Here is a 24,636-nt window from a genome sequence, read left to right as displayed (position 1 = left end):
GCCTATCACAATAATGTGTAATATGGTTGTTGAAAAAGGGGTTTTGCCTTCCAGCCATAGTCAGTGTTCAAGAAGTGAGTTAGTGCTCCAGAGGAGCTAGGCTTTGTTTATGGTTTTCTTTAAAAAAAAAATTTGCGCTGAAGCAGTGAATACAGATGGTGACCCACGAGCGGTACTGATTCTGGAAGTAAAGGGTGCCACACCGCATAGGACTACCAGCTGTGAATGGAGTATATGCAGAAAAGTGTGAATATTGATGCAAGACTGTGCTGACGCAGGGAAACTTTTACAGACAGTGACCGACGCATGGTACTAATTCTGGGAATTTAAAATGGCCATCCAGCTGAAGTCAAATACAGACTCTGCAAAAATGGGGAAGAAAATGTGTTCCTGGTGTAAAGAACCCCACCACACGGAGCAGTGTCCCTTCAGGCCTTATTCAGACGATGAGAGTGAATGCATGCACAGTACTGCTAATATTGTAAAACTTATCCAAGGGAAGAAAAAGTCTACAGAGATGCCTGTGAGAGCTGCGACCTCTACAAGCAAAATAGGCCCACCTGTAGGAATACCACAATTTGGGGTTCTAGCAAATACAGTGATAACAGTTGCAATAGCGCCTCCTGAGGTCAGGAAGAAAAATACACCTGATAGCCCCAAAATGGAGGACAAGATGCGGCGTTCCTGTAATGAACCCTACCCCACGGAAGAGTGGCCCTTCCAGTCCGATAAGGAGGAAGACATCTCTTACGGGGAACCCGAACCGAATCACACCCACAAAACACCCCAAGAATGGTGGGGTTGCCTGAACTCGGTACAAACTGAAAAGACCGCTCTCTATGATGACGAATGTGATCGGCAGGAGGAAGAGCGGGAACAGCAGATCGCTGAATATTTACGCCACCTAGCGCAACTGCAAGGAAAACATGGCGGATACAATGAAGCTGCTGAAGTTTCAAATAAAGACAGAGACCCCAGTATCCCCGATGGGACGGAGACGTCAAAAACAAAAAGGCGGAAAAAGAAAAAAGGGTCTTCACTTACCGTGGAAGGAACAGACACATCTGCAGATCCCGCAGAGGAAAAGGGGGTCCGAAAAGCCCTGCAGCCTAGAGAAAATGGAGAATTCGTCCCGCGGATGACCGAATATCAAGAGGGCCCAAGGCAGAAGTCGTGTACCCCAAAGAAGTGTCTGTCTGGTGCTAATAGTGAGAAACCATCAACCAACCATACCAGGGAAGCGGAGCCGGAACAATGAGTGACGATCCCTTGACTAGCCCTGAAGATGCCCTGAAAATTGCCAGGCGTGACTGTGATCTGCTCCGGGAACAATTGAAACTGAAGAAAGATGATTACGCAGAGCTACTGAAAAATAACGTGAACCTACAGAAGAATGTGCTCACGATGTACTTTTTGGCCAGGACAGAATTGGACGATCTCAGGTCTGAGCTAGATACTGCAAATGCTACTATTACCGCCATGGTTGAAAAGCAGAGTCAATCTGATAGAATGATTGCTAATCTGAAGCAGAAGTATGAGTTGGCACTGAAGGAGATTACAGTCTCTCAGAATGAGGTTCACACTCTCTGCATAGAACTGAATGCCACACACCAGGAGGTCAACAGGATCCGGACAGAGGTGAACATATCCCAGAAGGAGGTTCACACTCTCCGCACAGCACTGGATGCCTCACACCAAGAGATCAGCAGTTGCCGCACAGAACTGGAAGTCTCTAAAAAGGAATTTCACTCAAAAAACTAACCTCAGTCAATATGGATTTCAAAGTCTCTCAGAAGGAGCTTCAGACCCTCAACCTAGAGATGGAAGTCTCACGCCAGGAGACTGTCATTCTCAAAGCCGATGTGCGTAAATGGAAAGAGGACTACATGGAGGCCCTGAAAATTACAGAGACTGCAAAAAGAGAAAACTTAAGACTGAAAGAAGAGAATTCTCATTTGACAGACCACATCAAGGAAAAGAATGAAAAGCTGCACGAGCTTAAAGAAATAAATAAACTTTTGGAAGAGGAAACGTTTGAAGCAGAGCACCGACTGCAGAACCAACGGCAAGGTCTGTGTACACACCTCCAGAATGCCGAGGAGAAGCCGCAAACTCTGCAGGAAGACAATCTGCAGGCTGCTAAAGAAGTACAAGTGCTGCAGGAACGTCTGATTACCCAGTATGTCCCCCGCAAAGCAGCATGAGAAACTGAAGGCTACCCTGAACATCACCAAAGCATCGCTAGAGGCCAAATTTAGAGCCCAGGTGACTCGGCACAAGAGGGAGCACAAGAAGGCCCAGAAACTGAGAAAGTAACTGTGGCCCGAGCAAAGAAATTCACAGTGCTTCACAATACAATGAAATTGTGGAAGCAAGCTCAGAGAAAGTACGGTGAGGAGATAAATTCCCTGAGAAGAGATTTGCAAGATGCCCTCAAAAACCAGGGATCTCTTGCTGATGAGATGACAGTACTACAAGGACAAGTATTGACCCTGACCAAGCAACAGTATCCCACAGCCACAAAAAAACATAGAAAAACACTGGGAACACTGCTCATCTGAAAAACAACGTTGCAAAGTCTAAACCACCTAAGCAAGCACTAGCAAAATCTTCACCTGGCCAACAGGCAACACAAAAAGGTATACGTCCTGAATCAAACTCAGAAAAATCCTTAGCTGGTGAAGCAGAGAAGATGGGACGTTCTCTGGAAGTGGAGGTGGAATTGCAACTCAATCCCAAAGAAGCTGAACTGGCAACTCCGTTGAGTGGAGAAAGTGCAGAAAGACAGCTTCAAGAGCGGAAAATCAAAGGGCTATTCTTAACCGCTCTGCAACTGTCGCCATACAGTCTAGCTACAAAAATATGAGCGCCCGATAAGAGGGAAATCTCATGACCATGCACTCAGAAAAAAGACTATACTTGGAAAAAGTCCTCCTCGAGGACTGAAGCAGGTAACCCTTACTTGCCTATCACAATAATGTCATCTTACAACCCCCCTCTGGAGGTTCTCCTGGATATATTGTCTCATGGCCTGGGTTTCGGGTATGGACAGCGGGTAAGATCCTCCCCTAGGACGGATGGTGCCTGGCAACAGATCAATCGGGCAATCGTACACTCGATGTGGTGGAAGTTCCTTCGCCTGGCATTTATCGAACACATCGCAGAAGTCCTCATACTCTGGCGGCAGTTGTATCTTGTCGGAAGCTGTAACCGCCATGCCCGCCACCGCCTGGAAGTGGACATACAATGCTCCAAACTGTGGGGGCTCCAGCGTAGAGGTACGGACTCCGTCCAGTCAATAAGAGGATTGTGGATCTGGAGTCAAGGAAGGCCCAAGATGTCCACGGAGGGAGTATGGATAACGTCCAGTTGTATGGTCTCGGAGTGGTCATCTCCGGTTGACATCCTGATGCTTGCCATTTGGAGGGAGATAAACGAGGGCTGCAGTGGTCGATCGTCAATGGCTTCCAACCCACCGGACGATCTTTGGGTATCAAGTGTATTTGGTTCCTGATTGCGAATCCTTGATCCACGATGTTTCCCCCTGACCCGGAATCCAGGAAGGCTTGTGTCTTAACTCTGAAGGTCTCTCTGGATATGGAAATAGGAAGATAGAGCCTCGTAAACAGTTGAGGAGGGGGTAAGGCTGCAGTGCCCAGCGTGATCCTTCTGGCTCTCACTGGGCTGTGGTGTTTCCCGGCCTTAGCGGACAGGTAGCCACTAGGTGTCAATTGTGACCGCAGTATAGACACAAACCTGCACGCCTTCTATGTTGCCTCTCAGTATGCGAAAGACTGGTCCCTCCTAGCTGCATGGGCTTGTCTAGCGTCATTGCTGAGAGGACCACTGGGCCTGAAAGTTGAAAGGAAGAAGATGGTGTACCTAAGGTGCGATTGCATCTCTCCACTATTCTTTCCTGAAGACGCTGGTCCATGCAAATGCAGAGGGGTACCAGGTCCTCAAACCCGGCAGGTTGGTTGTGGGCTGCAAGTTCATCTTTGAGTCGCTCGGACAGACCCTGCCAGAAGACTGCAGCTAGGGCCTCATCATTCCAGCCGGTCTCAGTAGCCACTGTCCGGAACTCCAGTGCATAGCGGGCCACGGTACGATCACCCTGGGAGATGTTGAGCAGAGTAGAAGCGGCAGTAACCTTATGACCCGGAGTGTCGAACACCCTCCTGAACCCCGCGATGAAGAGCGTGATATCCGACGTCAGGTCTGGGCGTTGCTCCCAGATTGGAGAGGCCCATGCCAGGGCATCCTCGGTCAGCAGGGATATGATGTACACCACCTTTGACCATGGGGAAGGAAATTGAGAGGGAAGCAATTCAAATTGTATCGAACGTGGGTTCAGGAACCCTCGACATCCTATTGGGTCTCCTGCATACCTGTTGGGAGTTGGCAACCGTGGTTCGAAGGTCGGGGTCATAGGACCTGGAGTCACTGGAGGTGGTCCGGGATTAACGGTGGAGGTGGTTAAATGTCTAACCTGGTCAGTAAGGACATATAGGTCTCACTTTAATTGATCCACCTGTTGGTCCTTACGAACGAAAGGTCCGTTTATTTGTTGAAACCATTCTTCATGGGTGTCCAATTGTCGACCCACCCCAGCAGGGTCCATGTTTGTTGGGCTGAGCATATTGTCACGCTGCGCTCACCACAAACAGGACTAAGACCGCGGGGCTGAGGTGGGGAAGTATAGGCACCGACCTGCAACCGCGCAGTCCAGTCCGGAGTGCATAATCTACGTCGTGTAGCTGGGTAAGTGTTGGAGAGGTCCGGATAGTCAAGGTACTTGCAGTGGTTCAGTGTTCGAGAGATGAGAGTGGTAGTTGTCCGTAAGCCGTGGTCCAGGAGCAGAGAGGGTAGAATGGTCGAGGTACGTAGCCGAGGTCGAAGGGCTGGAGATTGTAGGAATCCGCAAAGTTCAGGACTGGAGACAGGACTGGTCCAAGCAAGCTAGGGTTAAGACAAAAACAGAACAGGAACAAACAAACAGCAGCGAGCACAACGCATAAACAGAAGTTTATGCTCAGCAATGAGGAAGTGGGAGAGCCCAGTATAAGAAGGGCAAGGAGCCAATCAAGGACAGGGGTGTGAGGGAATTCCTCCAATTACGGAGCACAAAGAGAGAAGTAGGGAATCTGCATTAGGTGTGTGCATTCCGGCGATCAGCTGATGGGAGGTGCGCGACGTGGCCTGATGACATCACGTGACGGTGCGGGTGTGTTGCATCCCCGCCGGGGTCGCACCTCCGTGCCGCTGCCACTACGTGCGTGCCCAGCTCCAGCCGTGCGCGGCCCAGCATCCCTGCCGCATGACGTGCCCTGGGGGCGGAACTTAGCGGCGGACCTTACACATATCAAGGAGACAGGCACCAATGAGGGAGAAGCAGAGTTGGAGCGCATCAGCAGCGCCTGCTGTGATTGGCCATTAAGATACAGGAGACAGCTCATTTTACTACCATCAGCTCAGAGACGGCGAGCAGCTCTGCACATACCTAACACGCATCTCCTGCAGTGCAGAAATGTCTAAGGGACCAGCAGTCGGAATTGATCTTGGCACCACCTACACATGTGTGGGAGTCTTCCAACATGGGAAGGTGGAGATCATTGCCAACGACCAGGGCAACAGGACCACACCCAGCTATGTGGCCTTCACAGATACAGAAAGGCTGATCAGTGATGCAGCCAAAAACCAAGTTGCAATGAACCCCAAAAATACAGTTTTTGATGCAAAGCGTCTGTCTGCAGATTTGAGGATGGAGTTGTGCAGTCTGATATGAAGCACTGGCCTTTCGATGTTGTGAGTGATGGCGGAAGACCAAAGGTCCAAGTAGAATACAAAGGAGAATAGGAGGATAAGTCTGAGAATGTGCAAGACCTCTTGCTGCTGGATGTTACCCCCCTGTCTTTGGGTATTGAGACTGCTGGTGGTGTCATGACTGTCCTGATCAAACGTAACACAACCATCCCCACAAAACAAATGCAGACCTTCACAACTTACTCTGATTACCAACCTGGGGTCTTGATTCAGGTATATGAAGGAGAGAGGGCGATGACAAAGGATAATAACCTTCTGGGTAAATTTGAGCTGACCGTCAATCCCCCAGCTCTCCGTGGTGTCCCACAGATTGAGGTGACATTTGACATTGATGCCAATGGTATCCTGAATGTGTCTGCTGTGGACAAGAGCACTGGCAAGGAGAACAAGATTACCATTACAAACGATAAAGGTCGTTTGAGCAAGGAAGATATTGAGCGTATGGTTCAAGATGCTGAGAAGTACAAAGCACAAGATGAGAAACAGAGGGACAAAGTCTCATCCAAGAACTCTTTGGCGTCCTATGCCTTCAACATGAAAGCAACTGTGGAAGATGAGAAGCTTCCAGGCAAAATCAGTGATGAGGACTGTGACGGTAACTTTGTGACAGGCTATTAATAATACACACCAAAAATATAACTGGGTTGAACTGAACGAGGCTTAGATATGATAAAATATAATTTATTCCTTGAAAAAGGTGAACACACCAGAGATTATACAAATAACAGACAAAATATAGACGCTTACTTAAGATGGAATGATGAAACAGTCAAATCTTGACTGGCAGTTCATACAGCAACCTTGAATATCACAGAAGACACGAAAGACAATAGCCATAGTCTGAGCCTGGTTCTTATACAATTATTTCCCATTGAACACAACCTAAACCCAGCCCCTCTCATAAATCAGTGGTGAGGTTGACAGTTTTACCCCAGAGTAAAACTCCTCCCACCCAAGGACGTTTAAAAACTGCTTTTCCTATCTAAATAATTTCATACCTTCAGTTCAGTAGTACTTACTGGCACGCGAAACATATTAATACATTCCGGCACGCATGACGCTCCCAATGATTCCCGTGTAATACTAAAATTAAGAGAGATATTAATATCTGTCTCTTAGGACCTGCTAGACATCGTGTGTCTGTAATCGTTATTTGCGGCTCGGTCCCCCGGTTACACATATGTAATTTTTAGCACGTTCAGCCGAGGACATCTCATAATATTCTTAAATTTAATAAGGTCACTCATTCTGTTATCTCCTTGGGTAACCGCACCCCTGGCCTCCTTAACCCCTCGTCAAGCAATCCTTTGAAGCTGGGCCTCGTGTGTAGCGAACATTTGTCACAGGTGCTATATTTCACACCCAATGCCCCAGACATTGCCCTTACCTGTCTCTACCAGCAATATGTGTTAACATACACCAAACCCCCTCTGTACTTTTCACACCCAACTTCAATCAAGCCTTTTGAAGCCCAGATATTTCTGAAAAGACACCACACATATTTATATTTTCCTAAACTGCAGCTCATTAACCCCTTAAGCCCCAGTGTGTGTGTGGTGCAGACACTGGCACAGAAACAATACATTTATACAGAGGAATAAACAGTTGGATGGCTGCAGCAAGGCAAAAACACATTACTGGACCCCAGTCCAGTTAACCCCTTGCTTCCCAGGTGAGAGTAGAGGGTGGCCAAATGGGGTGTAACCCCTTTTATCCCGGGCCAAATCCTCTCTCTCATGACAAGGACAAACAGAAAATTCTGGAAAAGTGCAATGAGATAATTGCATGGCTGGACAAGAATCAGTCTGCTGAGAAGGATGAGTTTGAACATCAACAGAAGGAGCTGGAGAAGGTGTGCAATCCAATCGTTACAAAGCTGTACCAAGGTGCAGGTGGCATGCCAGGTGGGATGCCTGGTGGCTTCCCTGGTGCTGGTGGTGCTCCATCAGATGGTGGATCCTCTGGTCCCACTATTGAAGAGGTCGACTAAATATAAACTGGAATGAAGTTCACAAAGATTTTGTCGTCTTGTAACTCCTAGGACACAGATTTTGTATTGATGGCTGTTCAAAACTATTTCCCATTTAAGCTGCTGTACAAAAGAACCTTGGGCATTCTTAATACTTGAAGTCACTCCATAAGGCAGGAGAAAAGAACACCATTGCACTTTAACTGTACTGTAACAGAAATTTGGGTCCAGACGAATAAAATCTCTTGATTGGCACATTGAAAAAAAAAAAAAAGATACAGGAGACAGGTGTGGTAAGGTTTGCTGATGCGGTTTGATGATGTGGTGCATGCGCATGTTAGTGCGCGTCACGTGCGCATGCAGTGCGCCGATGGCATCACTGTGCAGGCGCAACCTGGAGGCGGGACTAGGAGATTGTGTATTTATCCCCGCGCGTGAAGCGCACGCACCCGTAGTGTGGTGGCTGTTGGTGGATGGCCCAGATGACGTTTGCAGGAGGTGGGGGAAGCGGAGCACCCGATCACGGACTGGGGTAAGTGGGGAGTACGCCGAGGGCGGTGAGACTCACGGATCCTCACACCTTAGTAGCAAAGCCTGTAATACCCAACGTGAAAAAAGATAATATACAGAAAAAGTAAATTATTTGCATTCATGGTGATAAAAGGGAATATCCCACAGGTGAGGTAAATATTGGAACCCAGTGTGGTACCCTAAATTACCGTGTGGGTGTAGTACCTAGATTAGCCCATGATGTGGTGCTCAGTAGAGATTTACCCAATTTTCTAGAGTTATGGTCATTAACAGAGACGGCAGCCCAAGGCTCATTAGAACAGGGTCAAACTAGTGAGGAACATGTCTTTCCGTTTTCTGAGGTTGACTTGGAGAGTGACCAGGGTTGTAATGGGGAAGAGAAACATCAAAATGACTGCCCTTTGCTGGTGTTTGTAGGGGACAACCCAGTTGACAGCAGTGAAGAGCCTGGTACTAGCACAGAGAAGGAGGATGATTTGCTGGACTTGGGAGATTTGACGTTGTATATGTGTTTGGCTAGTCTCCTTTTGAGGGGTTTACTTGTCCGTCCTATATACTCTAAACCACACGATGAACAATGCGAACTACACGCGGAGAGACAGTGAGGAGTATACTGAGCCGAGCTGGGGACTGTCTGAGTATTATACTCAAATCTGCGAGCTATCAGCCGTTGTTTGTGAGTTGAACCACAACTGATTTTATTAGTGTAATAAATTGTTCAAGCAATATTACACCAGGAGAGTGCGCCTCTCTTTTCCCTTCCCATATATATATATATATATATATATATATATATATATATATATATATATATATATATATATAGAGAGAGAGAGAGAGAGAGAGAGAGAGAGAGAGAGAGAGATTCTGACGAAGTCGCCGCGGTGTGACAAAACGCGTAGAGCTGTGACGTCATCGCGTTTGTGTTGGTGTATTTGGAGTTCCTGGCTTCCCTGCGGTCCGACTGGCATTAATTTCAAGTGTTAGCAATCATTGTATGAGGGAGCAAAGGACGTGCAGGCATAGGATGCCTTTATATCTTGCTGCCAATTCATGGTGAACCTGGGCTGTTTACATCCACTCTGCAAACCTGGGACTCACCATACCACCGCAGATGACCACAATAGAGATTTCTCTCCCACGAATTGTTCTATTTGAAATCCTGTAAGTGCACATTCTTATGGGTTGCTGATTTTTTAAATAAATGTACCTTATTTTTTACTCAGTTACGTGCTATGGAGCTTGCGCTTTTGTTTGTTTTTTGTATATATATATATATATATAATATATATATATTAGTGGGTTCTGGGGTTATTGCTGGGATTGTGCGTTTATTCATTTTAATTTTCAACTGGTATCAGTTGTTGGGAGGTTAGTGTCCCCTCCTCCCTCGGTTTAATCTCACCCACCCTACTTTTTAAGTAGCAAGTTTTTTCATATTCCTGAGCAGGACAGACCCACTGAGGCCATTCTCCCTCCAGCAGAGGTAAGTGAGAATTTTCTCAGGTGGTGTTAGGACCTGCTTACTGGTCATGCCGTGACGTGGTAACAGGCTTATAACGCTTTGGCCAAAGGGTTAAACTAAATGATTTGAGCAAAACAATGGATACACCCGCTCTTCCTATTACCGGACTAAGGGTGCACTGGGGTTAATATCAACAGAAACAACGAAAGGTGTGGAAAATTATCAATTAGAACTACGGTTATTCTCCACAAAAGAACCCCTGATATAGTATACAGACCTAAATAATATTATTAATATATACTGTGACAGGACTCGTCTTAGGGTGAGATAATGAGTGGTGGACCGTATTGTTATACAAAATTACCCCTTATGTAGACAGATAAATGGACTTAGTTAAAAATATAAATCTTTTATAAACTTAATGTTAAAATTAAGTGGGGTATAGAAAACTCCTAAACACAAATAAACACAGACCTGGGTGTATTAGTAATAGACACCCTTGAGGGGATCATAGTCTCTCTAAAATATACTGTACCCTCCTTGGTGTTAAATGTTAACACTACAATAATATTGTCCTTAAACTAGTAAGACTTCTAAGGGTATATAAGACAGTGTGAGCAAACGGTATGCGTGAAGTGAGTCTACTATATTCCGTGTTGTTGGGTCATAGTAAAGACTTGATAGCCTCATTACATCTAGTAGTTGTTTCCGTTGGGTATTATTGTATATCCCAAAGATCTCAGTGGATATATACTGTATTGACACTACATTCATAGATTAGAGCAGGGGTGGGGAACCTTTTTTCTGCCAAGGGCCATTTGGATATTTATAACATCGTTTGCGGGCCATACAGACACAGACAAGCAGCCACATGGCAGGCACACAGCAGGCATGTAGGCACACAGAACCCGCCCCCCTCCCTCTGGTAGTTGCTGCTGCTGCTGGGGGGATCGTGTAGGGCGGATGCTGGGGTAAGTGCGGGGGGAACTGCTAGAGAAGCATGGGGGAAGTGCGGTGACTGCTGCGGGGGAGTGCGGGGGAAGTACGGTGGCTGCTAGGGCATCGCTGGGGCTAGTACGGTGGGTGCTGGGGATCGTGTAGGGCTGCTGGCGCCTCACACCACCTCCTCCCGATCAGGCGCGCGGAGGCCATTTTTTTTTCAAATTAGCGCGACCCCGGTTATAGCAGTTGCCTTAGCAGGGCCAGACCAAATGATTTCGAGGGCCTTAAACGGCCCTCGGGCCTGAGGTTCCCCACCCCTGGATTAGAGCAATCACAGTTAGCAACAGTATAATGCTGCTACTAGTGTAGAATTGGTACTTAGCACACATTACACAATGTATACCAAATTGTGTCTATTGAGCGTCCCCTGGTGGACCACAGAGGAATCTTCCTAGAGTAAAGTAATTACATTTCAAAACAACCACAATTGGCAACAGTATAGTGCTAATGATGTTGTTAGACTGGTACTTAGTATTCAATACACAATGTATACCAAATTGTGTCCACAGGGCGGTCCCTAGTGGGCAACAACGGAATCTTCCTAGAATACTGGAAACAGAGAATCTACAGAGAGAATATACAGAGAATCTACTTCGTGGCGAGAGCCAGGTGAGTACATATATCAAACACTACCACAGTGATCTTCATATTGAGTCACTGTAAAGTGCAAATCTTTGTTATTGTAAACAAGAACTGAACTGCTATGTTCTTAATTACAATAGGAAAAAACCTGGCGCTTACCTTAAGCTTAATATATGAGGTGTGCTTACAATGTGGCAGTAAGTTAGACCACGGCTCTATGACAGATGCTTTGAGCCAGCATGGAGTTCCCCTCTGCTGCAACCCCAGGGAAGGGTTAATCCGGAACCCTTTTAAAGATATAGAGACATACAAGCAATGGGGGAGCGTGGGATTAAAAAAACATTTGACAATAAAAAACAATAAAATACAATAAAATTAATGTGGTTACAACAATATTGCTGGGGGTTGGTGAAAATATTAAATACACTTACACGGCCATGTGCAAGCGGACACGGTAATGTGGTTTCTTTAAGCAATTCCAGTCACTCCCAACAACAGGTAATGGTGGTTTAGAGGGTTTTGAAATAAATATATAAATATATCTGTACTCACACGGCCATGTGTGAGTCCTTGCAGGAAATTGGTAACTTTGGGGTTAAATTAACCCATCTGCATCTCCCCCCAGTGTAGACTCTTCTTTGTTTGCAACCAACGTGGGATTCTAACTCCAGTCTTGGGCATCAGATGGGGACTCTCCCCAGTGGTGGTAGTAGGGGGGGGAGTAGGTAGAGAAAGTGAGGCACGTTGTCAGTGGGGTTTAAAACACATTTATTAGTTTTAAAAGCAATTGGTACAACAAGACTCACATACATACATAGTGGTTGGACCCCTGGCCTCCTCGTGCAGAGCTCTAAAGTTCCTGCTGAATTTGGCCCAACGTGGCTCCCGTAGCCGGATCAACCAGGCAGCCATTGCAGATAAGGAGAAAAAGTTTTGTTTTTTTTCCTCCTGCATCACGGACGCGTGATTGGCAATAACGGCTGCTTAAACTGTATCCTGGACTGCACGAGGAGGCCAGGGGTCCAACCACTATGTATGTATGTGAGTCTTGTTGTACCAATTGCTTTTAAAACTAATAAATGTGTTTTAAACCCCACTGACAACGTGCCTCACTTTCTCTACCTACTCCCCCCCCTACTACCACCACTGGGGAGAGTCCCCATCTGATGCCCAAGACTGGAGTTAGAATCCCACGTTGGTTGCAAACAAAGAAGAGTCTACACTGGGGGGAGATGCAGATGGGTTAATTTAACCCCAAAGTTACCAATTTCCTGCAAGGACTCACACATGGCCGTGTGAGTACAGATATATTTATATATTTATTTCAAAACCCTCTAAACCACCATTACCTGTTGTTGGGAGTGACTGGAATTGCTTAAAGAAACCACATTACCGTGTCCGCTTGCACATGGCCGTGTAAGTGTATTTAATATTTTCACCAACCACCAGCAATATTGTTGTAACCACATTAATTTTATTGTATTTTATTGTTTTTTATTGTCAAATGTTTTTTTTAATCCCACGCTCCCCCATTGCTTGTATGTCTCTATGTTCTTAATTACACATAGTCTGATGCCAATGTCCACTATTATGGTGAATAAACACACAGATACCCAACAAGCTCTGAGAAACCTCAAACATTACCACATAATATATATATAATCACAAACACACAGTATATCGCATCCACGCCTAATATGGGAAAGTGGTTACCTAAAGCTGTCGGGTATATATTACTGTAATAATAGACAGCGGTGCTCCTGGAACAATAATAATATGAAAACAACAAAAAAGAGTACCAAAAATGGAGCACACATGCCCCTGATGAAGCCCTCTGGCGAAACGCACGTTGGGGAACATCATCAGCAGGCGTCTCATCTGTGGAGACCATCGCAATTTGACTACTTCACGGACAGCTACTGTATTACTGAGAGACACATCTTTATTTCAGCAACATGTCTTGGAAAGAACTTCTGCCTTACCATACCTTAATCGCAGCCTGACTGGTTTTGCAGATATCGGCTCGCTGTCATCTTACAGCGAACACGACAGGTTTTTTCAACCATGCTGTTCTCATGTCTATTTAACCTTCAGCAATGCTAACCTGGGTCATTAAGACTTTACAGTTCTGCCTTCCTCTGTGTTATTGTGCCTGTACCCTGTTGATTTTGCCGTGCATTAGGCCAGGGGTGCACAAACTTTTCAGTTTGGGCCCCTCTGTCTGCTTTCCCCCTTGCTCGCGCCGCCCCCTCTTACCTGTTCTCTGACGTCTTCTGACAAACACGACGTCATGTTAGGTCATGTTGCCATGGCAATGTGATGTCATGTGTCCCCGCAGCGTTGCCAAAAGCCGCCGAATGTCAGGTAAGTGAGTTACAGAGGCATTGTGTGCGCTCCCCAGCATTTAATTGTTGTGGGGAAGAGCGCGGGGCTTCTGTACCCACCTCGTCCCCAGAAAATCCCGCCCCCCCCAGTTTACGCACCCCTGCATTAGGCTATATTTGCTGGTGTTGTAGTAGGTTTCTGTATCACATGTTGTGCTAGTAACTTTGTTAGTCCGCTGCTTCATTGCTCTTCCCCAGTGTAGGTACACTTTGCATTACATACACTGTGCACTTTTGTACCTGGGTACACATTCATATTTAACGTGAGGGGATCATTGTGATTGCTCCTTGTGATGGATGGTCTCCACATTTTCCTCATTTATTTCGATGAGGATATGTTTCTCTATGCACTTTATCTTGCGTGTTTCGCCTGCTGATGGTCTTTTCTCTGTTTTTAATTGTTGTTATGCTCTCTGTGTCCATAGTTGTCTAATAAATATACATTGATATTTCCCTTTGCCCCTGAGTGCCCTTGTCTTTAGTGGGAGTTTCCTTGCATAGTCTGTTACGCTTCTCTCGTTTGCTTCATTGCCTCTGCACCTATAGCATACCCAGGCTTATTTACTCTGGTTGGGAGCATTTTATACTCTGTTCAGGGTAGTGCAAGAAACATAACTTATTTGATGCCACCCCCATTTATCTACTATTTCTGAATGTAAGCAATATATATTCGGAATAAACTTTTCTTTTGTGTGCTATAACCGGAATGACGAGTTTTGGTTTGCCGGACATAGAACATTTTACACTCTTAAGAACCCGCTTGGGATATCTGGCATTTCACTATCTTTTTCTAAAACTCTCCTGATTGCTTGGCAACCTTTCTGATTCCCAATGGTGGTATACAGAAGTGTTACAACACATGTTCCCAGTGTGAAATCTTGATCATGCAGAGGAGACAGAAGAGGAGAGAAGATGACACAGGGCGGCATGGCAGAAGTGTGGCCGTGAACGCTACTTTAAGCAAGGGGTTAATTGTATGGGTAGCTACAATTGTATCGTCTCTATCCATCACATGGATGTGGAGTTGCTGGCAGAGACCTAGCCACACCCACCTTTTAGAAGGTGCCTAACGATGTCACTACGTAAAGATAATTTGTAGAATCCAAACTCTCCCCTAGTAGTCATAGTGGCTAGTGATGTCACTATGGGGTATATAATACGGGGATAGAATATTCTAGTTCAGATCCAAGGAGGAGCCAGAGTTGGGGATCTCACGGTATATAGTTTTAGTCTTATAAGTCAGTAACTATGTGTGTTAAATTCAGAACAGTTGCCGCTTTGTCCGGCTCTCCCCCAGCTGCAGGCTTCTCTTTCCCTGTCTGTCCCACGCCGAGGTGTCTGATGCTTGGGCTCCTCCCCTAAAGATATTTGCCAGTATCCTTTAGTGAGGTCAAGCGTGAATATATACTCCGCCGTACCAAGGGCTTAAATGTATTCATCCACCCTTGGCATCGGATATGCATCAAACCTTGATACCTCATTTACCTTTTCGGAGGTACACACAAAACCTTACCTTCCCATCCGGTCTTAGGACCATGACTATTGGACTAAACCATTCACTGCATGATTCCTCAATCACGCCCACATTTATCATTTATTGTACCACCTTCTCTACCAGAGCATTAAGGCTTTCAGGCAACTTGTAAGGACAAGAGCGTATTCTTACACCTGGTTCTGGCTCTTTCAAATGCGAAACTAAATTTGTTTGCGCTTGTAGGCGGACGCTCACAGAGGTATGCAAGGGAGTCTGGTTATAGTGAAATTAAATAAGGCTTTTATTGCGCCTGTTTCCTTAACATCAGGAAACCATCCAAAAAGGGGTAAACAAAGCTTCTATTCACTTGGGAGTAATTCTAGTGAAATACTACTGTATGCAGTCCACACTCCCTTTAGATAAGCATGTCTCCCAGCCCCAAACATATAGCATGTGTGACAGAAACCAGGGGATGGTAATAAATTCCGTATATAGGGCTCCCAGGATACTAGACAGTTTCTATCCTGTTTGGCCTGGGAGTGCAGCCTTATAATACATACACTCCATCCCACAGTTTGGCAAGCGCTGGAACTGAGGGATGAGAGATCCAGACCAGAGTTTGTCTGCTGCCTGATTTCTGTCACCTGTCATGCTAATTAGGAATCAGGTATGAAAGACTGATTTCCTGTTTGCTCTGGTCTCTCCACAAGAGCCAGGAGGCTGGAAGGCTGCTGAACTACAGAGGGGAGAAGCCTCTTCCCCAAACAGGTTCAATCTTTCTGTTCATTTGTGTAAGACTGCAAAAGTACCTTGTTTTGTTGTTGGGAGTGGAAAAGCCACTTCCAACCCTGAGTCAGGGATATCTAAGTTAAGTTATCGCTCAGGTGAGCAGCTTTTGTTTTGATCTGTTTTCTGTTGTATGCACTGTGGCAGTCTCAGTGCCTGGGACTGAATAAACCAGGCATAGCCTGTTTAAAGGAACAGTACGTGACGCCTCATCATTTAACCTACCCTAAAAGACCGTGTTCTAAACAGTCCCGGACAAACGACGGAGCCCCGGAGTAAGCCGTTTGTCACACATGAAATAAGCAGATATATAAAGTCTCGAAAGCAGCTCTGCTGTTTCTTCTGGCAGGGCTCAAGACAAGTTGTGAGAGTCAAGGACAATCTCTGCTCTGTCTCCAAGTTCAGCTCAGGTGTGAGCTAAGGAGTCTCTCTTCCTGTCTCAAAAGACAGGCTTTTCTAAGCAATCTAATCAGGCAGGTGGTGTTTGTTAATTGACTACCAGCAGTTAACCACCACACTGCTGGATTAGAGGCACATTACCTGAACAGGGCTAACTCCCCTGTTACATACCTCCCCTGTTTGTGGGAAGCTCGGGCTTGCCACGGCCAAAGCCCATCCTTCCACTCTCATTCTATATATCTCTGTGACTTGAATGAGAGTGGATGGAGGAAGAGAACCCTCAGTCCCGCTGGGATTGGAGCCCTTTCTCCAGTTTATTCGCGTCTCCTCCCGAAGGTGCTTGAGATCAGCACTCCTCAGTCGCTCGAGGAGGACTTTTTCTAAGTATAGTCTTTTTGCTATGTGCGCGGTCATGAGATTTCCCTCGCGTCGGGTGCTCATCTTATTGTATGCAGACTGTATGGCAGTATTTGCAGAGAGTTTAAAAACAGCCCTTTGAGTTTTCTGCTCTTGAAGCTGTCTCTCTGCCCTTTTTCCACTCAATGGGGTTGCTAGTTCAGCCTCTTTGGGATTAAGTTGTATTTCCACCCCCACTTCCAGAGAATGTCCCATCTTTTCAGCTTCATCAGCTAAGGATTCTTCTGGTTTTGATTCAGCACGTGTACCTTCTTTTATTGCCTGTTGGGTGGATGAAGGCTTTGCTAGTGCTTGTTTAGGTGGTTCACATTTTGCAACCTTGTCTTTCAGACGAGCGGTATTCCCAGCTCTCACTGTACCCTTGTCTTCATGGGTTTTTGTGGCTGTGGGATACTGACGCTTAGTCAGGGTCAATACTTGTCCTTATAGAACTTTCATCTCATCCGCGAGAGATCCCTGTTTTTTGAGTGCATCTTGCAAGTCTCTTCTCAGGGAATTTATCTGCATGCTTTGCTTTCTCTGAGCTTGCTTCCACATTTTTATTGCATTGTGAAGCACTATGAACTTCTTTGCTTGGGCCACAGTTACTTGTTTCAGTTTCTGGACCTTCTTGTGCTCCCTTTTGTACCGCGTCACCTGGGTTCTAAGCTGGGCCTTTAGCGTTGCTTTGGTGACGCTCAGGGTAGCCTTCAGTTTCTCATGCTGCTTTGCGGGGACATACTGGGTAATCAGACGTTCCTGCAGCACTTGAATTTCTTTAACAGTCTGCAGATTGTCTTCCTGCAGAGTTCGCTGCTTCTCCTCGGCCTTCTCGAGGTTGGTACGCAGACCTGGCAGTTGGTTCTGCAGTCGGTGCTCTGCTTCAAACTTCTCACCTTCCAAAAGTCTATTTATTTCTTTAAGCTCGTGCAGCTTTTCATTTTTTTTTCCTTGACGTCGTTTGTCAAATTAAAATTTTCTTCTTTGAGTTTTAAGTTTCTTCTTTGTAATCTTAAATGTTCTCCTTTTTCAGGCTCTGTACTATTCAGGGCCTCCTTGCAGTCCTCCTTCCATTTACGCACATCTGCTTTGAGAATGACAGTCTCCTGGCATGAGACTTCCTTCTCTAGGTTGAGGGTCTGAAGCTCCTTCTGGGAGACTTTGAGATCTGTCTTAAGATTGACAATCGTTTCTTTAGATATGTCCAGCTCCTCAGTGAGACTGTGTAGTTCCTTTCTGGAAACTTCCAGGTCTGTGTGGCAGCTGTTGGTCTCATGATGTGAGGCATCCAGTGCTCTGCGGAGTGTCTGAACCTCTTTCTGAGATACGTCCACCTCTGTCCGGACACTGTTGACCTCCTGTTGTGAGGCATTCAGCTCTATGCAAAGAGTGTGAACCTCTTGCTGGAAGACTGTCATCTGCTTCAGTGCCTCCTCATAGTTCCGCTTTAGCGTAGCCATCATTTTATCAGATTGGCTCTGCTTTTCATCCATGGCGGAAATAGTAGCATTTGCAGTATCTAGCTCAGTCTTGAGATCGTCCAATTCTGTCCTGGCTGCAGAGTACATTGCGAGCACCATCTTCTGTAACTCAGCATTATCTTTCAGTAGCTTTCTTTTGTTTCAATTGTTCACGGAGTATATTACAGTCACACAAGGCATTTTTCAGGGCATCCTCAGGGCTGTTCAAGGGATCAACACTCACTGGTTCCGGCTCCACTTCCCTGGGATGGTTGGTTGAGGGTTCCTCACTGTTGGCACCGGACAGACACTTCTTTGGGGTACACGACTTCTGCCTTGGCCCTCTGGATATTCGGTTATCCGCGGGACGAGTTCTCCATTTGCTCCAGGCTGCAGGGCATCTCGGTCCCCCTTTTTCTCCAAAGGGTCTGCGGACGTGTCTGTTCCTTCCACGGTAAGTGAAGAACCGCTTTTCTTTTTCCGCCTTTTTGTTTTGGATGACTCCATCCCATCAGGAATACTGGGGTCTCCTTCTTTATTTAATACTTCAACAGCTTCATTATATACGCCAGGCTTTTCTTGCAGTTGCTTTAGCTGATAGAAATATTGGGTGATCTGCTGCTCCCGCTCTCTCTCTTGTCGACCATATCCGTCATCATAGAGAGCGGTCTTTTCTGTTCGTGCCGAGTTCAGGCACCCCCACCATTCTTGGGGTGTTTTGTGGATGTGACTCGGTTCGGGTTCCCCATAAGAGATGTCTTCCTTCTTATTGGACTGGAAGGGCCACTCTTCTGTGGGGTAGGGTTCATTACAGGAATGCTGCATCTTGTCCTCCATTTTGGGGCTCTCAGGTGTAGTTTTCTTCCTGACCTCAGGAGGCGCTATTGAAGCTGTTGCCACTGTATTTGCTAGAACCAATTGTGGTAGTCTTACAGGTGGGCATATTTTGCTTGTAGAGGTCGTGGCTCTCACAGGCATCTCTGTAGACTTTTTCTTTCTTGGATAAGTTTTACAATATCAGCAGTACTGTGCATGCATTTTTTCTCATCAGGTATACAGGATGTGTGTCAAGAGAGAGGGGATTTGGCCCGAGATTAAAGGGGTTTCACCCCATTTGGCCACCCTCTACTCTCACCTGGGAAGCCAGGGGTTAACTGGACTGGGGTCCAGTAATGTGGTTTTGCCTTGCTTCAGCCATCCAACTGTTTATTCCCCTGTATAAATGTATTGTTTCCGGGCCAGTGTCTGCACCACACACACACTGGGGCTTAAGGGGTTAATGAGCTGCAGTTTAGGAAAATACATTAGGATGCGTGGTGTCTTTTCAGAAATATCTGGGCTTCAAAAGGCTTGATTGAAGTTGGGTGTGAAAAGTACAGAGGGGGTTTGGTGTATGTTAACACATCTGGCTGGTAGAGACAGCTAGGATCCAGGCTGGGGCATTGGGTGTGAAATATAGCACCAGTGACAAATGTTCACTACACAGGAGTCCCTGCTTCAAAGGATTTCTTGATGGGGGCCAGGGGTGCGGTTACGCAAGGAGATATCAGAATGAGTGACCTTATTAAATATAAGAATATTATGAGATGTCCTCGGCTGAACGTGCTAAAAGCTACATATGTGTATTCGTGGGACTGATTCGCACATAAGGATTACAGACACCTGATGTCTGGCAGGTACTAAGAGACAGATATTAATATCTCTCTTAATTTTAGTATTACACGGTAATATTTAGTCTCATTGGGAGCGTCATGCGTGCCGGAATGTATTAATATGTCTCGCGTGCCAGTAAGTATCACTGAACTGAAGTTATGAAGTTATTTAGATAGGAAAAGCAGTTTTTAAACGTCCTTGGGTGGGAGGACTTTTACGCTGAGGAAAACTGTCAACCTCACCACTGATTTATGAGAGGGGCTGGGTTTAGGTTGTGTTCAATGGGAAATAATTGTATAAGAACCAGGCTCAGCCTATGGCTATTGTCTTCATGTGTCTTCATGATCTTCATGTATTGCTGTGATGTCTTCATCTGAAACTGAATTATGGAAGAAATGGCCCATCCTGTATCCTGATGGCTTTTCTTGTCCTAACCTCTAAGTAAGTGTCCATATTTTGTCTGTTATTTGTATATCTCGTGTGTTCACCTTTTTCAAGGAATAAATTATATTTTATCATATCTAAGTCTCGTCCAGTTCAACCCAGTTATGTCTTTGGTGGTGTATTATTCATAGCCTGTCACAAAGCTCCCATCACAATGTGCAGTTGCTAGGTAAAACGTCTATTTGCTTTACACCATTTACTTGCTAGGTATAATCTCTCATTAGGTATGCTGGTTGTGTAGTTGCTAGGTAAAAACTTCTGTTTGCTTTACACCATTTACTTGCTAGGTACAATCTCTGCTTCAGCCAAATAATGTGATTTTCTGCTTGAGTTCAGTCTCAACTTTGGGTATTATGACATTCACTCTTCACACTTTGGGATACCTTTTACACAGTTCAGCAATTCTTTTTTTTTCTAGTAGGCAATTTTACCCTCAGCACTTGTTTACTGAAAATTCCGCTGCTTCAGCACAGTTTTGTATCAATTTTCACATTTTTCTGCATATACTCCATTCACAACTGGTAGTTTTATGCGGTGTGGCAGCCTTTATTTGCAGAATCAGTACCGTTCATAGGTCACCATCTGTATTCACTGCTTCAGCTAAACATTTGAAAACAACAAACGCCTATCCCTTTCAAGGGCTAACTCACTTCTTGAACCCTGACTATGGCCGGAAGGTAAACCCCCTATTTCAATGACCATATTACACTTTATTATTGTGATAGGCAAATAAGGTTTACCTGCTTCAGCAGTTTTTTTTTTTACGTTGCTCAGACTGTTTGTAGGCAAAAAGCATAAAAAAAATTCACAGCCAAACTCCGGGTTCCTTAACTGCAAGAACCACCTCTCATCCCACTTCTGACACCATATGTAGGCGGACGCTCACAGAGGTATGCAAGGGAGTCTGGTTATAGTGAAATTAAATAAGGCTTTTATTGCGCCTGTTTCCTTAACATCAGGAAACCATCCAAACAAGGGGCAAACAAAGCTTCTATTCACTTGGGATTATTTCTAGTGAAATACTACTGTATGCAGTCCACACTCCCTTTAGATAAGCATGTCTCCCAGCCCCAAACATATAGCATGAAATAAGCAGATATATAAAGTCTCATAAATAAAAGTCTTATCTGTTCCTTGTGGTTTGGAGGGAAAATCTTCTCTATTCCTGCGTTGCTACCTTTCCTCAGGTTTTGTCAGCATTCAGGTTTAGAAGTTTCCCCTGTGTCTTGAAAGCAGCTCTGCTGTTTCTTCTGGCAGGGCTCAAGACAAGTTGTGAGAGTCAAGGACAATCTCTGCTCTGTCTCCAAGTTCAGCTCAGGTGTGAGCTAAGGATTCTCTCTTCCTGTCTCAAAAGACAGGCTTTTCTAAGCAATCTAATCAGGCAGGTGGTGTTTGTTAATTGACTACCAGCAGTTAACCACCACACTGCTGGATTAGAGGCACATTACCTGAACAGGGATAACTCCCCTGTTACAGCGCTGCTAAATCAGAAAAAACAACCCTGAATTGTTTAAATACTTTTAACAAGTCCCCTTTCTGTTCAGAGGTTAACTGGCTTCCCGTAGGGATTTGATCGTCACCAAAGGTGTTCCCCTGTGGGGGCTGAGGACCCAGATCCGTTTCCTCTTCAACCAGGTGGATGAAAAGAGAACTCTGCACCTTCTAGGGTTTCAGTAAGTTTACATGGTAAATTTGTTTACCCTTCCTGGGCCCTGGTTGAGAGATCTCGTAATCCACATCACCCGTGTGGTGGAGTACTTCAAATGGGTCCTGCCATTTTGATAGGTTTGCTCTCACAAATGGGTAATAGTAGCATCACCTGGTCCCTGGGTTAAAACACCCTCATGCAAGCATTTTGGTTGTAATGTCTCTCCTGGCTGTCTTGTGCTGACCTAAGATTCTCCTTGCAAAATGGCCGACCATGTCTAGGCACTTCCTAAGGTCCAACACATATTGAAAGGACCGTTGTTCCTACCAGGACTCCTTTAAGAGGTCTAGGGTACCCTGGGGTTGGAGGCCATAGAGCAGCTGAAATGGAGAGAATCCCATTGAGGCCTGGGGAACTTCCCACACTGCAAACAGCAGAAAAGGGAGAAGTTCATCCAATGCTCTCTTTTCAGAGTCTACAAACGTTGTTAAAATATTTTTTAGAGTTCGGTTAAACCTTTCCACCAATCCGTCAGTCTGTGGATGGTAGACCGATGTCCGAACTGACTTGACATCTAGTAACTTTAAGACATCCTTAAAGACCATTAGCCATACAATTCGTCCCATGGTCTGTCAACATAACCTGGGGAAGTCTGACCCGTGAGAACAGCTCCAACAACATGTTGGCTATCTCTTAGCGGTTGCTGTCCTAAAGGTACCTTGTTGCATAGTCGACTATCACCAGAATAAACCTGTGTCCCTTCTCAGAGGGCTCTAGAGGTCCTACCAAGTCTACCCCAATCATTTCAAAGGTAATTGAGACCAAGGGGGCTGTTTTTTGCCCCTTCTGACTTGTTAGCTGGCATTCAGGACATGCCATACCTAATTTAGCAATATCATTATGCATCCCTGGCCAATACAACTGGGATGAAATATGGTTCATGGTTTTGTCTCTAACGAGGAGACCACCCCAAGGGATCGTATGGGCTAGGTTGTAGACAGCTTTAACAAACACCTTACAAACCAAGATCTGTCTGGTGACCTCCCCTGTTTATGTATGCTTGTTCACCCTCTATAGAATATCATTTAGCAATTAAAAATGAGGGAATACCATTACCCCTTGTACATTCAATATATTGTCATCCATTGTGACCACCTACTCATACTGTGTGGCAAGGACTGGGTCTACCCTCTGCCTCTGGTGAAAATTAGGGAGAAACAGTTCCGGTAAATCTCCAGGCTCTGTCTCTCCCTCCTTCTGGCCGTCCCTCGTCATTACCTGCGACTTCTGTCTATTAATATACCTTTAGTCCCAGCTTTTGTAACCAGTCCAGCGTCTTTGCTTCCAAGATTTCGTAGCCCGGTGTCTACTGGGGAATAGCATGGAAGGGGAACAGTTCCTCTGGTTTCTCCTGTATGAGAGAAGGAGGCTCCTCCTGGGAGGGAACCAGTAAACTGGAGAAAAAGGGCCAGTCCTGGCCCAGCAAGACAGGGACAGGGAGACAAGGAGCAACTCGTATTTCTAGCCTGGCCTCTGGACTCTTTACCAGTAGCAGTATGTTGGCAGTCGGGTACCATTTTACATCGCTGTGTATACATTCTATGCTCTCATGGGGAGTCATAGGAAAGCAAGTCGCACGGTAACAGTTCCTGGAAGACCAGGGTTTTCCCAGAGCCCGAATCCACAAGGGCCTGTACTGATTAACCGCTAATCAAGACTGGAAGTAGCCAGTGCTTGCAGCTTTCTCTGGGGAAGGCTGAGGTGATGGTCCTTCTGAAGGAACAATCCATCTGTGGGCACTCCAAATGATGGTGGCCTTGTTCCCCGCAGGTAGAACATGGAGAGGCATCTCTCACCAGGGGTGGACGCAGATACTGCTCAGCTCTATCGGATACTGCAGACCAGAAGTTGGGTGGGTCCTACTTGCAACATCCTCTGAAGTTCCTCTTATTTGGCGATGAACCGACATCAGGAAATAGATGAGGGTCTGGGCTGGGACCGGCCCTCTCCATTGCTTGAATGACTGCTCCTTTCGTGGGACTTGGCGGTTATGAGTGGATGGGTGGTAGCTTAACCGCTGGTTCGTTTTCCCTCTTTGGGCATCAGCCGGTGCCGGTGGAGTCTGGGCCGTCGGGCCCATGACACTCTCCTCGTCCTCGGCCCCAAGGAAGTTTTCAACAAGCTGGACAGCCAAAGTTAGGGTTTTAGCAGCATGGCGTTTTACCCAGGAGCGTGTGAGAGGGGTTATCACCTGTAGAAATTGCTCCAAACTACTTGTTTGAGAATTGCCAACTTAGTGCACTGTTTGGGCTGTATCCACCGGGTACACAAGTCCAGTAAGCGCCGAGCTAGGATCTGGGGTCTCACTTTACAGGTGTATTTCAAGTTCCGGAACTGCTGCCGGTAAGCTTCTGGGGTCAGGCCTAAGCGATCCAGGATGGTGAATTTTACCTGCTTATTGTCCATAGCCTGATCGGTAGGTAGGCGCTGATATGAGGCCTGGGCTTTTCCTATAAGGAGCAGGGCCAAAGCGGTTGCTCAGTGATCTATGGACCAGACCTAAGCCACGGCTAACCTTCCAAAGGTTAACAGGAAAGCCTCTGGGACCTCGGCCGGTCTC

The 24,636-nt window shown here is 46.0% G+C and overlaps 1 pseudogene; it reads left to right on the top strand.

Moving 5' to 3' along the window:
• The first annotated feature begins 5,481 nt into the window (after positions 1-5,481).
• On the top strand, positions 5,482-23,374 carry LOC142488151 (heat shock cognate 71 kDa protein-like; annotated as a pseudogene).
• The last annotated feature ends 1,262 nt before the right edge of the window (positions 23,375-24,636 follow it).

Source organism: Ascaphus truei, chromosome 2 (assembly GCF_040206685.1).
Source record: "Ascaphus truei isolate aAscTru1 chromosome 2, aAscTru1.hap1, whole genome shotgun sequence".
NCBI classification, from domain to species: domain Eukaryota; kingdom Metazoa; phylum Chordata; class Amphibia; order Anura; family Ascaphidae; genus Ascaphus; species Ascaphus truei.
This window is presented reverse-complemented; position numbering and strand designations above follow the sequence as displayed.